The 16,120-nt window shown below is 47.9% G+C and overlaps 1 protein-coding gene across 2 annotated transcripts in view; it reads right to left on the reverse strand.

Annotated features, from left to right (window-relative positions):
* RNF152 (ring finger protein 152) overlaps positions 1-16,120 on the reverse strand; it is a 76,992-nt gene that overhangs the window by 44,884 nt on the left and 15,988 nt on the right. The window contains exon 2 of one of the 2 annotated variants that reach the window (XM_046024720.1): positions 1,884-1,944. The exons of the other annotated variant lie outside the window; for it this stretch is intronic. The gene's annotated coding sequence lies outside the window, so the exon portion shown is untranslated. The remainder of the gene's footprint in view (positions 1-1,883; positions 1,945-16,120) is intronic. 2 annotated transcript variants of the gene reach the window in all.

Below are 16,120 nucleotides of genomic sequence, written 5' to 3' on the forward strand. Positions count from 1 at the left end.
GAATGCAAATTGGTGCGGCCACTTTGGAAAACAGTGTGGAGAGTCCTTAAGGAATTAAAAATTAGAGCTACCCTATGACCCTGCAATTGCACTGCTGGGTATTTACCCCAAAGATGCAGATGTAGTGAAAAGAAGGGCCATCTGTACCCCAATGTTCATAGCAGCAATGGCCACAGTCGCCAAACTGAGGAAAGAACCAAGATGCCCTTCAACGCACGAATGTATAAAGATGATATGGTTCATATACACAATGGAGTATTATTCCTCCATCAGAAAGGACGAATGCCCAACTTTTTTTATCAACATGGACAGGACTAGAAGAGATTATGCTGAGTGAAATAAGCCAAGCAGACAGAGTCAAGTATCATTTGGTTTCACTTACTTGTGGAGCATAAGGAATAACATGGAGGACATTGGGAGATGGAGAGGAGAAGTGAGATGGGGAAAATCGGAGCGGGAGACAAACCATGAGAGATGTGGGCTCTGAGAAACAAACTGAGGGATTTGGAGGGAGGTGGTGGGGAGGTGAGCCTGGTGGTGGGTATTAAGGAGGGCAGGGATTGCATGGAACACTGGGTGTGGTCCATAAACAATGAATTTTGGAACACTGAAAAAAAATTTTTTTAAATAATAAAAAATAAAATTAGGATGTTCTAATCCATGTCATTTAGATATAACCCAGCTCAACTAAAAGACAGAACACCTGCTAAATATTCCTTACTCCATGTTTCCCAACATCCAGGTGGTTAAAGAGCCCTGGGTTCTGGTCCCGCCTCTGCCATTAATTCACCTGGACCAATCACTCAACTTCTCTGAAACACAGAACTCTCTCTGGGAAGGTGAGAGGGCTGGACGAGATGACCTCCAAGGGCTCCTCCAATTCTGACTCCAGGAGCTTTCAAAAGATCCATTAACAAAGTTTACGGGCTGACTTCTACCTAGAATTAGATTCCAACTGAGTTGGTGAAGAAAGTGAAGACAATGAAGTTGATGGTCAAGACCGAACAACTAAAAGCTGGAGAAGACACATAAGCTGGAGAACAACATGGTGCAACAGACAATGTGTCCTCCCTTAGGGAAAGCTACAAAACCCGGGGGGCCCAAGAGTTTATTTCAAAGACTCCTGAGGGTGCTTATACTTAAGTGCAGGAGGGTCCTGTGTTTTCATGCTGCCTCCAGCACTCAGAGCCTCCCAAGTACAGGCACAGAAGGGATGGGCTGAAATGGGGGTGGACATCCTTGGGATGGGAATTCCACATGAAGCATCATCAAAGCATCATCACTACGGCCCTTCTCGCCACAGCCTTCAAGGACAGTCTGATGCAGAGATGGCTATTCCTTTGAGCTAGAGACTGAGTGGTTAGGGACTTGCTACACCTTCTTCCTCCTGTCCCCTCCTGGGGTGGGGAAGGGGGACAGTAGAGCAACCTCTGTCCTCTTGAGGGTCTGCAAAATTAGCCACAGCAAATGAAAAGTGGATTCACAGAGCTGTTGAGCTCACTCAGGATTCAGATCCCCGAACAACAAGTTCCATGAAACAAATGTGCTTGCTTAAGTGGGAGAGCCCAGAAAAAAAGTGACAGGAAAATTGAAGACTTGCTATAAAACTCATCTTCAAAAAGCCATAATTATCACAATCGTGTCACCTAAGCATTATTTACAAACATGCTTCTGCACAATTTCTCCTCTTGGAACAGCCCTTGTCTACATACAGTGCCATTACTCAGGGTAACATTTTAGATTAATTAAGTAGTAAAACACGGAAAAACAAGCATTTTTCCATCAAAACTCTGGAGTGAATATAATTAAAATAAGATGCCAGGGAACAGGCATAAAAGAGGGAGAATGTGACTTTCACCTTCATGCTGATAATCCCTACTTACCAGTTTTATAACACGTCAGTTTCCAGGGTCGTGGACATTACTCAGTGGATTACCCCCGACACTGGAAAAGGGAAAAAGTGTAAGAAAATTTTTCCTATTTTGCAGATGAGAAAAACTGAGACTTTAAGGAAATTAAATGATTCATCCAAAGTTGAGTCACAACAAAAACCCTGATCACCAAACTCCTTACTTCGATGCCCTAGGACATCAAACACGGTCTAGGTGATTTTGTTTTCATGATGAAACTAAAATAATTCTCACATCAAAAGCTGTCATCTATTTTGTCTGGGCCTTGCTTCTGAACCTTTCAGGCCTCAGAACATTCTGGTTTGGCTCCTGGCAAAATAAAGCCCATTTTGAACAGCCACACAGACAGGGTTTTCTCTGCAAGCAGAGACAGGCAAGAGAATGCTTCTCGCAGTCTGTTGTATTAACAGCAGTTCTGCTCATAACCTACTCTTCCTTTTTTTACATTTTTTAATTGAAGTGTAATTGACATGCAGTGTTAGAGGAGCTTCGGGTGTACGACATAGTGACTCGACTGTTCCAGATGTCACTCGGTGCTCATCATGGTAAGTGGGGTCCCCAAACAACGTGATCATTCCTGGTGTTACTGTACTTTTCAGGACTTACTCGTTTTACAACCGAAGTTTGTATCTCCTCATCCCCTTTACCTATTTTGCTCCTTCTCCCCCCTCCTTCCGGCAACCACATTTGTTGTTTTTATGAATCTAGTTCTGTTTTTCCTTGTTGCGTTTTTTAGATTTCAGGTGTAAGTGAAACAGGGCATTTGTCCTTCTCTGTCTGACTTACTTCATTCAGCCTAATAATCCTTTTAGATCCATCCAAGTTGTCCCCAGTGGCAAGATTTCATTCTTTTTTTAATGACTAAGTAATATTCCATTATGTGTACAAATTATTTCTTTGAAATCTCAAGCCTCATGGTTCCTGGCCATGATCTGCCTGTACAGGACACAAAAGCAGCAAATGGTTCCTCACTATTTCCACGTCTTCCAGGCCCTGGCCAGCAATCAGAAATAGGACTGTGGACTTTTGTTCCTTCTACTTGGGGATGGTACCACCTCTCAGTCCCAGCTCTGTTAATCAGTAGTCATCTGAGGTCAATCTGTCATGGAAGTATATAAACATCTACCCTCAACTGTGTTTTCCCAAATAATGCACCTGCCCTGTGATTTTAAGGAATAGGACAACTAAAACAGCAGTTGCAGGAACAACTCTAGTCTATGCTCAGATGGTGGACAGGACTTTAGCTTTATTTTGGGGTCTCTGCTACCAAGTCCCGAAGTCTATTCAAATAAATGAAGCAGGGTAAGATGACGGCTCTGTCCCAACCTGGAGTCAGGCTGTCCCAGCCCTCTTTTCTCATGAGGAATCCCTCCCACCTACCCAATTTCTAGGACCAACACTAACCTTAGTGGAGACGTCTGGGGAGTTTGGGTGCAACCCCTTGGCACCCCGCCCAAGTCGTCCAGAACACCAGCTCAGCATTAACTTCCTGCCAGCACCCCTCGACCTACACTGTGTTCCTTCTTGATTCCTTAACCTTCAGGTTCACTGGACCCCTGGCTGCCTCTCCCTCCCCCAACCTGCTGTCCCTTCAACCCTGTAGCCTAGGACCAGGAAAATATTCCCAATCCTGCCTCCTTCAACTTCCTATCAACAAGTCATCACCCCAAGGGGATGCCCCAAGCCCAGAACCTTCCCGCGGCTCCTCTATCTTACCATGCAGGTGCACTTCCACCCAGGCGTCCCACAGGGCAAGGGCACCCCACTCCTTCCGGGCCTGGCAGGGCCCTGAGAATAAGACCAGCAGCTCTTCAAGTGACCCTCTACCTTTCAGGCCAGGTTCTTATTTAAATGCCTTTGTCTGAGCCTAAACTCCATTTACTGGCAGAGACAGAGCTAGTGAATGGCTGTCCTCACTATCAACCCTCACTATTTACTTGAGGTCGGCCAGCGGCTCGCACACAGCAACCTATTAATTGCCCTGCAGACACCATGATGCAGCAAATTTCACTATTTTCACACAGAGAGGAGAAGCCGAGGATCCCGTTCTACTAAGAACCATGCCTCAGTTCTGCTGGCAAGACTGGGGCAAAACTGGGAATAACTCAGAGTCTCCTGGCTTCGTGCTTACAGTACGAACCATCTTGGGGGAAACCATGTGTCTTGCGCACTGAGTTCTGTCAATTACCCCCTGCGGGAGTGGGTGGAGCAGGTCCTTTCCAGCCCACGCGGGCTGACCCCCTCCATGGACAAGCACGGGGGCTCCCTGGTGTCCCAGTCACCTGCCCGCGTGACTCCAAAGCCACCGCATACATGTTCCACCTCGCGGAAGGGGCCACAGGATGCATTTGCTCAAATTCACAACTGAGTACTTCTGATAAAACCAACTGTTTCAAATAAAAACTGGAAGGACTTCTGTACTTCCCACCGGTCCCATCAAAGCTTCTTGGTTTCGGGCTTAGTTGACGTCAGTGAAATCCGCAGCAGAGCAGGAGAGGGCTGTCCGGAGCTAATTCTAGCTCTGAGTTGCTTCCAAGGGGCGGCATTACTCTCGCAGACCACGTTCTGGGGGGGGGCCTCGAGGCGCTGTCAGCAGAGACACAAGCTATCCGTTCTGGGAGAAGCCAGAGAGGAGCAGCCTCCCTGTCCAGGCTGGCACGGGCTGCCCTCTGCAAAGGAGCTTGAGGCTGTGGTGTGAGCAGATGAGCAGCAATCCACGTGTGTGTGTGTGTGTGTGTGTACACACACGCACGTGTGCACGCACAGGGGGTACAGAACGGAGTCCCCAAAAAACGCATGTTCACGTCCTAGCCCGCTGTCCCTCCCAATGTGGCCTCGCTGGGCAGTAAGGTCACCGCACACGTGCTTCGGTAAGATGAGGAGGACCTTCAAACCAACACTGCCGGTGACCTTGTCAAGAGGGGAAGAGACACCTGCGGAAAGAGGGTCCTATGACACACGGGCGGCAATCAGATGCATCCACGAGCCAGGGGTTGCCAGCAGCACCGGGAGCTGGAAGAGGCAAGGAAGGGTCTCCCCTCCCGGTGGGTTTCAGGGGAGCACTGCCCTGCGGACACCTTGAATTCAGACCTCCAGCCTCCAGAGCTGTCAGAGGATACATTTCTGATGTTTTAAGCCACCCAGTTCCTTGTACCTTATTAACATAGGGTGGAAAGGAAAACCAAGGAATCACAAAAATCTCTTGATTTGGAAACTGCACCAAATAAGAAAAATATATGGTTACGCTCTGGAACATCTTCTCAGCGCGGCTATGCACCAGGATGAACTGGGGGAAGAAAGACAAGGCTCTGCATCCCTCAGAGGAACCTTCCTCCCCTTGACAAGTGAAACTAATCCAGGTCCTGAGCAGGGGAGGGAACGGAGGCGGAAGTCCTGCCTTCTCCATCCTGAGCCTCCTAGCGCCTCTCTGCCTCACATACTTCTGAAAGGTACTAGACAGATGTTTCCATATCCGTGATCTCCTCTCATCATCACGACCATCTATCTGGGTGACAGAGAAAGAGGGCAGGTGTTGTCATCCCTATTTTACACACAAGGAAACTGAGGCTCAGACTAGGTCGCAGGCTGCCCACAGATGAGATGACCATTCCAAAAAGAACTTGAGATGACGGTGAATCCTGCCTGGAGTTTGGGGGGAGAGGGAGACAAGCTGAACGAAAGTTCTAGACCCCTTCCATGTCCAACCAAATCAAATCTGCTGGCCCTGACTCATAGCCCCTTTCCCTTTTTGGAAGGTAACAACAGTCACAAAACATGGCTATCGACACAATCTGCCCATTTTCTGGCCAGCTTTTTATATTCAAGTATCTCTCAGGGGAAAAAAACTAAACAAACTGCATGTGTTTTCTAGCTTGAAATATAAGGTGTCTGCGTGTGTATTCCCCATGTGCCCGCAAGTCTCTAGGCACCGCCGTGTCCCCACCCAGCCGTCACCCGCACTGGGGCGTGCTCTCCTGAACTGGACTCCGGGGTTCCAGAGGCTGGAGCTCCCACACACGGTGTCCAGCGACTTCCGTGCCTGAGTGAGCTCTCTCCGGAAGCAGCCCTTGAGAAGGCAGGAGAAGGCAGGGACCCAGTGGGATGCCAGGGCCCCAGGAAAGGACAGGAGGGAAAGAGTTAAGCTGGAAGGCCCTGGAGATAAGGCCCTTGGGTGGAGAGCTCGGACTCTGGTCAGCTGCCTTTTCCAAATATTTTAATCTTTCCCCTCTGACAAACAACCAGTCGGCTGGCAACCGAGAAAACTTGGATTTCTTCTTTCATGCCCCTTAAAAACCTGCGGCCAAGATGCCAGGCGGACACACACACGTGCCGGGACCAGCCACTAAACCATTCTGGGAACACGCGGCTGCGAAACGCCATTCCACATTTTGTCAGCTTGAAAATATTAAACACCACTGAACAAAATTTAAGGTTTCTTTTTCGGACGTAAATGTCTACTTATTTCAAAATGAATTAGCGGTTCTCTGGGTTTCATAATGTTTAATTCATTAATGATAACTACAGCTCGAGAATTTGAAAGGAAATTGCTTCCAGGATAAAATTAAATGCGAAACTCTAAGCAGTGATTCATGGCTGTTCCTATCTAAATTACTAATCCGTGTGACAAACCTGGTTGGCAGCACACAAAAAAAGCAATACCATTTCCCCCACTGCCTTTATATACTTTGCTGAATTGTTTTCCAAACCGCCTAAACCTTCGTCCTAGATAATCCCCTGCTAGCAGCATCCAGCCCGGTGGTGGGATTCAGTGCTCAGAGTCCCTACTGCCTCGCACAGACCCCTGATGGACTAATACTTCAGTGCCTCGGAAAAGAGTTTTCTCGACATTACAGTTTAGACATATAATCCAATGGATTTCCAAGGAAACTCATTTTAAATTAAAGGCAAATATCCCTATGATATCGGTCTGCATCTCCCCAAAGAAACCTGCATAAAACTCTAAAAATGGCAGTTTTCTTTTCGTTTGCAAGGAAGCCTAGCCAGCTGAGATCCAATTACGTATTTCCCCGTTAGAACAACCGGGCGCCCGAGTAACCGTGTTATCCCAAAGACGAGAGAATATCACGCTTCTGAAGTTTCATCAGGCCCAGGTTATTCTGCCTCCGGAAATTTCTCTCAGGTCGGTTCCTGGGTTCACAGGCGAGGCTAGCGAGAAGCAGGCAAGGATATTCCTAACCGCACACCCCCCCACCTCCAAAGGAACTCAGAGGACCAGGGTCCCCCGGGGCACCTCTCTGGGAACTGCGACCAGACTGCCCCAAACCAGGTCCCCCGTCTCCATGCCATGTCTCACTCCAACCATCCCGTGTGCTGCTCCTAAATGGCAGGTCATATCCCCACCAGCCCTCGGGGGCGCTACTCCATGCCAGGGATTTACATATGGTGACTCCTTTATCCTTGGGACAACTTGGGGAAGGTGTCCTCCTTGTCCCCACATAGCAGAGCAAGAGATGGTGGCAAAGAGGTTCAAAAAGGTTGCCCAGTAACAGAGCAAGTGAATGGCAGAGCCAGGATTCACACCCACTTTCTGCCCAGTCGCCCACACGTGGAACCAGCAGATCAAGCCCCACCACCGCTCCGAATATTCTAGTCACTCCTTACTACCAAGGGAGCAGGCTGCCAAGCTCTATGGGTCCTTTGGTGATTCGGTTATATTCGCAGCCTCATCTGACAAACACTCTTCTCCGTCTACCCCTTATTCCGGCTTTCCTAATCTAGGTGCACCTGTTCTTCGCCCCACCCCTCCTCCTGGGACTCCAAGTCCCCCTCTGGGGTGTCTTCCCCCCTGAACTTTAAGTTCCTGGAGTGCCAAGTTCATTCCTCCAGTTGACCATCCACTACTGCCTAGGACACTGGGGATGCCCCTTTGTCCCCCCAGAGTGTGTGGTCTTCTCCCAGCCACCGCACCGACTTCTCTACGACCTGCCCTGTGTCCCCACCGCGGAGACGTTCTGTGACCTCTGGAACTAAAGAACATGCTACCGCAGATCATCAATGACACTGAAAGAAGTAAAATGCAAACCAAACCAGAGACTCAGGGCCTTGTCCCCAAATGACCTAGTTCGGTCCCTGAAGAGTGAAGACGAGGAGATGGCGGGGTTTACATGAACTCCGTAAAAGCTCTATCAGGGAGCATTTTTTCCATCCAGCACGCAAACGGGGCCACCACGGGAAGGCAAGAACACCAGCTATCTGCTCGCTAGCGAGTGGCTTTGGGAAGCAAGCCTATTTGGGATTTACAATCAGCAAGAGATCATCTTCAGGACGGGAATTCAGGAGTTAGCCATGCGCCACCAAACAGGGATGGCGAACTGAAGCCACAGCTCAGCCAGGGTTTTGTTGTTGCTTCTGAGCAGCAGGAGGGGGAGCGAGGGGGTGTGTGGAGGCCATTCTTTTCCAGTTTTAAGGAGGGAGTGGACCCACTCCCCGCAGCTCTTCCGTCGTCCCCACATGGGGAGAAGGGGTGGGTGGAAAGCAGGCTGCCGTCCATTCCTGAACTCGGCATCGGAGAAACCCCAATAGCATCAGCAATGCAGCCCAGAAAGCAAAGATCACAGATCGGCAACGCACAGTCAGAGTTGAAAATATACAATAATGCTCCTAAGTCCCATACAACGGTTGCAACTGTCCAGTGCACGCAAATTCTCTGAGGAACCCCGCAGCACTGTGGAAATACACAAACGCACATAAAAATCCAACCCTACCGTTATGTAAAATTAACCTAAAACTAATATGTTCGCTAAAGTGAACTATATATTAAATCTGTTTCGCTCACCTTCTTAGGACTTAATGAGCCCCAGGGGGTGAGGGGTGTGATTTGGATGCCCGAGCCTCTTTCACAAAAACCTTCCAAGGAGATTCATGGTAATGGGTGGAGCTGGGTTTTTCCCATCTCTCCCCGTTTCCCTTGTAGGCAGCACAGGCATTCGGAACAAGCTGCAGACTGGGAGGTAGGCTCCCAGTGTTGCTGTAGGCTTAGGACCCTGTGTTGGGGGGGTGGGGGGTGGTTCTCCCAAGGAAAGGCATTTTAAAGATATTTTCTTTTCCTCCCAGCTTATACAAGCTCTCCAAAGCAGCCACACCTGCCCAATGTCAGTTCAGGGAGCACGGGATGGGGGGGATCGGGGCATTGCCCCGATGATCACTGTTTGCTGAGCCTGCGGGGCTCTCCAGAAAAGCTGTTTCAGGTCCCAAGGCCTGGCACCAGCTTTACAAGTAACTTCAAAGTTGTCCACGAAATGAATGAAAAGCATATGTTGGTATCATGCCCTGTAGTGACGTGTGGGGGAGAGGAAGAGCAGGGAAGTGTGTAGGGAAGTTGGGAGTAGGCCTTAGGAAAGCAGCTGGGGCAGGGAGGTTGGGGGGGGTGGAGATCAATGATATAGGAGATTTCCCACGTGACTTAAAGCTGGTTGATAAAGGGACTGTCCAGCCTTGAGTTCTACAGGTTCCCACTTTATTTTTTTTTTAAGATTTTATTTATTTATTTGACACAGACCGAGAGAGATCACAAGTAGGCAGAGAGAGGCAGGCAGAGAGAGAGGAGGAAGCAGGCTCCCTGCGGAGCAGAGAGCCCGATGTGGGGCTCGATCCCAGGACGCTGAGACCATAACCTGAGCCAAAGGCAGAGGCTTAACCCACTGAGCCACCCAGGCGCCCAGGGTTTCCACTTTCGTGATTAAACAAAAGAACTAAAAGTAGTCACTGTTTATAAAAATACAGGTCTTTCATAAGCATTTGAAATTCTTAGAAAAGATTTTTTTTTAGAACATTCTAACACCACACCTTGCAGGTGATCTTGTTTGTTCCACGAACACCTTCAGTTCTCCATTTCACTGTAAGTAGGACTAGCTAAAGAAAACCCTGGTCTCCACCATCTCCCCGCACCATTTCAATCACCACAAAATTCCAATTAGTGAAATCCACAGAAATGGGAAATCTCCATGTTCACACCCTAACTGCTAACGACACAATGATGACATAAAGACGAAATGAGAAGGTGTGGAAGCATCCGTGCTTTGAACAGGAAACCACGACAGCTGACACCGTGTCATCAGAATGCACTACTATTTTCTGGTAGAGACTTCTGCATGGAGGTTGCTCACTCTGAATTTAATCCATGGTTTAAAAAACAAACCAACAAAAGATGGGCAAGTCTATCAACCTAAGGCAAGCCTCACCATATACCTTGTCAGGTCGTTATCTTTCCATTGCTCCTAAACCTGGCCCTGTCTGGGAAAGAAATCATTTGGAAATGCGGAAATATAGTTTTACTGGACCCACGTCGGATTCTAATCCCCTGCTTTTAGGATTATAAAGAGGCTGGAGTGGGCATGGGGGTGGGGCTCAGAGCTCCGCAGGATGCCTTCCGGGGCCAAATGTCCCTGCAGCCAGGACATGGCCTATGAGAGCAACAGGCTTTACGGATCAGTGTCTGAGGATGGGATTTATTACTGCAAATACACTCGTGGATGGCATTTTTAAAGATCTTCATGTCATACATTCCATCTGCTTCTGTCCCACACCACTTTTTTCTACTAAGTGACCTCATCTGCTCCGGCTTTTTTCCACCCAAGGCAGTAGGTGTACAGTGCTCCCTTTCGCTTTCCCGGGGGCAGTCCCTCACCCCTTGGCTCTTCGCAGCCCACCTCCTTCCCCTCCAGAAGAGACTCCCCAGCCCCGCCATCTGCCCCGCTCCAGAGTCCAGCCAGGTCCGTGTCTCGGCCAACAGCAACCCCTACCCCACTCCCTTTAAGTTTTGCTATGGGATGTCACTGTTCCTTCTCTCCCTTTTTCCTTTTTTTCAGGATGTGGAAAGAAGAGTTCCTTTAAGGTTAACCAAGAAGGAAAAAGGACCAGAGTCCTATTCTCCTGCTGGTATGTGTGTAGACCTCACTGCTCCAGAACCAAGAAAAAGAAAAGTGAAGCCAAAGGAAGGGGCCAGCTCCAGCCAAGGCAGAACGATCCAGTCTGAACTGAGTGCCTCCCAGTCGTCGTGCCTTTGTGCCTCCTGCCCTGGTTTTCGTGCTCAAGCCAGTCCTCCTGCCGCCCCATCCCCAAGTCTTAGTGGAGCCAATCTGTCTGGATAATGTTACAGCCTGTGGTCGTCATCTTCACATTCCCTCCATCTGACCGGCCCACACCCCATCTGCACCTGCTTCCCAGCACCGCCGCCGGCAGACACTTGAGCCAAGCGATTAGCCACAACACCCTTACGGAGGTGGCTGTGTTTCCCTTCATAAGGTGCTCACATTTTAGCAAAGGATTCAGGGACATAAAACCAAAAAGGAAAGGAACTAATTTATAATGAATCGTCTACATACCAGCTTCAGACCCCAGACACATCATTTAATTTCTCTGGGCCTGCCTCTGGCTCCTGCCTCAGACAGCTGTTCTGATACTTCAGGAAGCTAAGATGTACGTAATACTTAAAACAGCACCTGACACCTTGCAAGGGCTCCATAAGCATCCATTTTATTACCCTTCACCATGATCTTCTGAAATAAGTACCACCAGTTTCATCTTAAATGAGGACACAGAATGACTTGCTCAGGACCACAAGGCTGATGAATTAGCAGAGTAGGGATATAGCCCTCAGTCTACCAAATGACCACAATCCCTGCTGTTTTCAACACACCACAAGGAATGAAGCTCTAACGGTAAAATCATGTACACTCTGCGGGCCTCTGCAGTGAGATCCCATTGAAGGGGTCCTGTGGTATGCTGATGGTGGACTATCAGAAGGAAAGACTGGGCAGCTTAGGTGAGCATGGGATGATTTGACCAGAGTCCTGACCAGAGTTGAATGCATGGTGTACACTGTCAAGGTTAACTCAAGGCCCACCTCTGAACCAGAGACCTTGGTCTACCCATTTGCCTCCTTTAGGCTCAGCTTGTCCTGACAATAAAATGGGGCATAAAATTTACTTGGGGAGCACCTGGGTGGCTCAGTCGTTGAGTGTCTGCCTTCAGCTTGGTCATGATCCCAGGGTCCTGGGATCGAAACTCACATTGGGCTCCCTGCTCCGTGGGAAGCCTACTTCTCCCTCTCTCACTCTCCCTGCTTGTGTTCCCTCTCTTGCTATGTCTGTCTCTGTCAAATAAATAAATAAAATCTTTAAAATAACATTTACTTGGGCATTGCAAGCTCCTGACCCCTGGAGATGTTCATGGCAGAAGAGAAAACCTGTGAGGGAAATTCCAGAAAGGGAGTAAGTCCTACAGTAAGGAGGACAGCAAACCTGGGAATGTAAGTTACTTCCAACGTGAGAAATCAAGGCTTCACTGAACAACAGGCTAGAGATGAACAATGCTTATTTAAACAAACAAACAAACAAACAAAACAAAAAAACCCTGTTGGAACCAAAAGTATTACTAATGACTTTGATAATATCTGGTTAAAAATTCTTAATTAAGTCGGGGCAGTCTAATTTTTTAATCTCCAAAATATTCCTGAAAACTCACCTATTTCCATTATAGGTTACAAATCCATTATTAGGCCTCTTTCCTTTCTGGCTTGTTCTACATTTGCAAAGCATTGACTATTCCACTGAAGCGGACTTCCCTCAAAATAACCTCATTATTCTAGACTTGCACAATTATGTCACGGATATAATTACCACCATCATGATTCCAGGGCTATTTGTTGTGCCATAATTTCCAGATGAATTTCTGGTGTGGAAATAAAATAGCCACAATAAAATAATTAATTACAACTCCATTATGACCTCAGCACAGAATGACCAAAATGAAAACTCTGAAAGTTTTAGTATTTCATTTTTAACATCATGTTCATCTTTGTAGCCAGCAAATAATTACTATAAAGGTGCTCATTGTTAGTACATTTTGTTTCTAATAGCACTGCTTTCTTGGTATTGGTACTTTTCCATAACTGCTACTGCAAAGTTTTGAAAGAGCGCTATACCATGATGGTCTGAGTACCAATGTTACTACTAACCACATTCAGGGTCTGTTTTTTGGTTTGGGTTTTTTTTTTTTTTTTTTTTTAGGATTTTATTTATTTGTCAGGGCGGGGGTGGGGGGAAGAGAGAGAGAGCACAAGCGGGGGGGAGGGGCCGAGGGGGAAGCCGACTCCCCGCTGAGCAGGGAGCCCGAAGTGGACTAAATCCCAGGACCCCGGGATCAGGATCATAACCTGGGCTGAAGGCAGATGCTTAACTTACTGAGCCACCCACGTGCCCCCAGATTTAGGGTTCGTATGTTCCTGCTACCCCTCGGGAGCATAATCTGGCCCAAGCCACTAACTTCTCTGGGTCTCCGTTTGTTCAACCATAAATATGGGGCTTAAAACAGCACCTACTCCTGGGGCGCCTGGGTGGCTCAGTGGGTTAATCCTCTGCCTTCGGCTCAGGTCATGATCCCAGGGTCCTGGATCGAGCCCCACATCGGGCTCCCTGCTCAGCAGGGAATCTGCTTCCCCCTCTCTTTCTGCCTGCCTCTCTATCTGCTTGTGACCTCTCTCTCTCTCTCTGTGTCAAATAAATTGAAAAAAAAAAAAAAAAAAAAAAAAAACCAGCACCTACTCCTAAATTATTGTGATAATTAGGTGGGGAAACTTTTACAGAGCTTCACAAAATGCTCTGGATTTAGTCACTGCCAGTTACAGTTAACAATTCTTTAACTTGTAAATTCAGTTCAAAGATATTCAATATTTTTAAATCTTACTCAAGGGGCACCTGGTTGGCTCAGTGGGCGGAATGTGTGACCCCTGATCTCAGGGTCATGAGCTTGAGCCCACGCTGGGCGTAGAGCCGACTTAAAAAATAATCATGAGAAAATAAGATTTTACTCAAAATGTCACCTCCATTTTCTTCTTTCTCTGCCAATGTACTAAAGTGATTATCCGATAGTCAGTTATGAACATCAGCCCACCTGACACATTCTCTGAAGGACTAAGGTTCCCTTCTACAACCCAAAGAAAGCACGCTCATTTTCTTTTTTTTTTTTTTTTTTAAAGATTTTGTTTATTTATTTGACAGATAGAGATCACAAGTAGGCAGAGAGGCAGGCAGAGAGAGAGGAAGGGAAGCAGGCTCCCTGCAGAGCAGAGAGCCCGATGCGGGGCTCGATCCCCGGACCCTGAGATCATGACCTGAGCCGAAGGCAGCGGCTTAACCCACTGAGCCACCCAGGCGCCCCGCACGCTCATTTTCTGAGACAACGGAATCGGCTGGAGCAAAGTGCAGGGCAGCAGATTCGAATTAATCAGCGCTGATTATACTAGAGTTTTCGAGGCCGTTGGGGCAGAGAGTGCGTTAGTAAACAAACTTCACAAAAGGAAAACGAAACCCACTTCCCATCTTCAAAGTATTTTCCTAATCTATCTAAACAAGTAGCTTTATTCTGCATTATCTGTGACCATTCCTCACACCATACTAAGTGAATTCTGTCTGATTAATTTAATCTTAGACCCATAAAAAAGAATTTCAGGCCTCTACTACTGTTTTACCCATTTGGGGCTCCAAGTATATTTTGGTTCCTGAAAACATTACCCCCAACTTCTTACATGAAACCCAAAGGCCAAACTACAGGGTGATTTGCCCCAATACTATTCCCTATCCGCTAGCTGCACAGCGCATTAACCGGCCGGAGAGAAGAATCAATCAAGACTGTCACTACGTCTTTGGAATAGCCAAATAAAAAGGACATCAGTGGCAGGAACCACCATACTTCCCTAGCCAATACAAGACTCGGCCACCAAGATGCAGTGCCCCGCCCCGCCCAACCCAAGAAAACTTCCTGATGATACAGCCCTTAACCCACCAGTAGCACAAAGATACCACATCCAAGAGAGTATGGGGGATATAAAAAAGTGTGAGATCACTACAGTCTTTAAGGAGATTAAGAGCCAGTTAGAGATAGAAGATAACCGGTCGTGACAACATTTACTGGTGAAAACAAATAAATAAGCCAGGGCCCTAGTAGGGTAGGCACAGCCCTCACGCAAGCCCCATCTGGCATCACTCAGCAGCCGGCCACCCCCGGAGGCCCTGCACTGGGTCTGCAAGATGGAGGAGACAGCTAAGGTCCCTTTCTCCTGCAATCATCGGGGATTTGGAGATGGGCCTTGGGCAGGGTACCAAAGAAAGAGTTTGGATCTGAACTGAGGGGTGGAGGAAGAAAAAAAAAGGCAAGCATCCTCAAGGAGGCCACCGGAGGAAGGCAGGCCAGCCAGAGCACACCCGGGGCTGGTGAGTTAGAAAGTTTGGGTGAGCTGAGCATCATCCCACCAGATTCCCAATATGCCAGGCAGGGTCCCTTACAGAGCCCTCTCCATGCACGGTCTGCAAAATATCTCAAATAAAAGGAGAAATCAGAATCTATCTGGGAAGAATAACTACAATTTAGCTCCATTAGAACATGAAGTCACATACTACCTTTTAGTTTTCAATACACGTAAGTGTCCTCTGCTCCAGGAAACAACCGTGTTTTCCTTGTTCCTTCCTCCCTTTCCATCTCTGTCCTTTCGGGGACAGCTCTCAGAGGCAATCTCTCCCCCACTTGGCAACATGGTTCAACCTCAGATTCACAATGGCCACCTGGATGTAGATTAGTCTCAAAGGTACAGCTCTGTCCTCTCTTCCAAATGCCATTTCCAAAGAGAACTCTTGATTTCTCCAAATTTGGCCTTTTCCACATCGTTTTGTATTTGTTACTGTTATTCACCCAGACTTGAACAGACTATTCAAGTCTGTTGTAACCCAGACTTGAAAACCTGTTCATCTCCCACCTCTCATTCAACTGATCTCCAAAATTCCACTAATTTTGTCCCTGAAATGTCTCTTGCATTCATGCATCTTTTCTCTCCCTGTGGCCCACCTCCTGGGGTGCAGGTCTTTGTTACATCTTCTCTGGATCCCAACCGGGTCTCCCCACCTTTGTCCTTCCCCATCCACATCGACTGCTGCCAGATTAAGCTCCCAAAAGCACAGCTTCATACCCCCTGCTCCCAACCCCCAAAACCATCGTGACTTCCTGCAAATAAATCCCAAAGGCCCCCTTCCCACCAGCTAGTCTAATCCTTTTCCCCCAGTCCAGCCCGCGTACTCCACAGTCATAAAGCACTGTAGTCATAAAGCACTATTTGGTGTTCAGAAGACAAGAACCCCCCCCCCCCCCCACGACCTTGCTGCTCTCCTGGAATGCCACTCCACTGCCCACGCGGCCGG

This window comes from Meles meles, chromosome 12 (genome assembly GCF_922984935.1).
Source record: "Meles meles chromosome 12, mMelMel3.1 paternal haplotype, whole genome shotgun sequence".
Lineage (NCBI taxonomy): Eukaryota > Metazoa > Chordata > Mammalia > Carnivora > Mustelidae > Meles > Meles meles.